This window comes from Lonchura striata, chromosome 7, assembly GCF_050655825.1.
Source record: "Lonchura striata isolate lonStrDom1 chromosome 7, ASM5065582v1, whole genome shotgun sequence".
In the NCBI taxonomy this organism is placed as follows: Eukaryota; Metazoa; Chordata; class Aves; order Passeriformes; family Estrildidae; genus Lonchura; species Lonchura striata.
The window spans coordinates 38909523-38910947 of NC_140709.1; positions in this window are offsets into that span (position 1 = coordinate 38909523).

Consider the following 1425-nt stretch of genomic DNA (forward strand, 5'->3'; position numbering starts at 1 on the left):
TGGGATGGCACTCAGGAGGATCTGCTCCAAGGCCTTCCCCGGCAGCAAGCTCAGGCTGCCAGGCCTATGGATCCTGGATCATCCTGCCCACCGAGCCTTCCATTTGCACGGCTCTTCCACTGACACATCTGCGCTCAGCTGGGACTACTCCGCTCACTCAGGGCTGCTGGGAAAGGATGGAGAGCAGCCTGACAAGCTCTTTCTCCAGCTCCCTCTGTGCTCTTGGGGAAGGTAGAACATTCCACAGGAAAGCAACTGGTGCCACAAGGAGTGGGTGGCATCAGGCAGCTCAGGGGAAGCCCCTCAGGAATGCTGTATCCTGAGGGAACACTGTTGGCTTTGACCTGTGGGCACCTGCAAAAGCTTCAAATCAGCTGCCTCAGCTTCCAGGGCCTCTCTTGGCCAGCATCCTGACGTGGATGCAGGACGGCTGCCAGGCACTGCTGGGACCCAGCGGGACAGGACCGGCTGTCTCGTGTCCACGCAGCAGCCCTGACACAGCCAGGGCCATCCCGAGAGCAGACAGACGCTCACGGGCCAGCAGAGAGGAGCAAGGAGCCCTGGGCTCTTCTCGGGGTATCTCAGCTGGGCTCGCTCCACCACACGCCCCCCTTGGAAGGCCTGCTGATGCCCAGCTGCCAGAAATGCCTACCTTGTGCTCTCCAAGATGCACAGGGAGAGCCAAGGAGCAGGACAACTTGGCAGGCAAACCTTCCAAGCCTTTTCTGAGGCCAGGCACACACCAAGATCAGCCAAGACTCTCCACCACACTGCCTGGCCCACCCAGCCCAGCTCTGTGCTGGCCCTGGGCCACAGCAGCTCCCAGCAAGCAGGAGGCAAATGCATCTTGCCAAGAGATGCAACACAGCAGGCAGGGAAGATGTGAAAAGTGAGCGTGTAAAGGCCTTTTAATTCACAGCTCCCACAGAGAGCTTTGTGGCTCACAGATGGACAGAGATGGTTCTGCTCACCCCTCTGTCCAAAGGGGGATGACACATGCTGCTGCAGGTGCTTGGGTTGGTCTCTGCAGGTTCAGGTGGATGCCAAACCTGCTCTTCACAGGCTTCTCCCTTCCCCTGCCCCTCTGCCAAGTCCAACGGGCCTCAAGGACCGAAAGGAGCACAGAGAGCCAAAGGGGGAAACTTGCACCTTCCTCACTGGGAGCTCCCTGGGAAGCACTTTCCTTGAGAAGCAAGCCCTTGTCCTCCAAATGCATTACCCCAAATGTGCAGCTTTTCTGCTCAACACCAACGCACCCTCAAGAAACGCTGGCAAGGCTGAAGGACTTCATGTCCTTTCAGCACAGGCACTCCAGCTCTAGCTGGTATTCCCCCAAGTGCCTTTCCACGTGGAGGCTCAGACGTGCAGCCCCAGGCCCTCTACAAACACAAGCTGCTCACTGCCTCTTCACCTGCCTCAACTCCT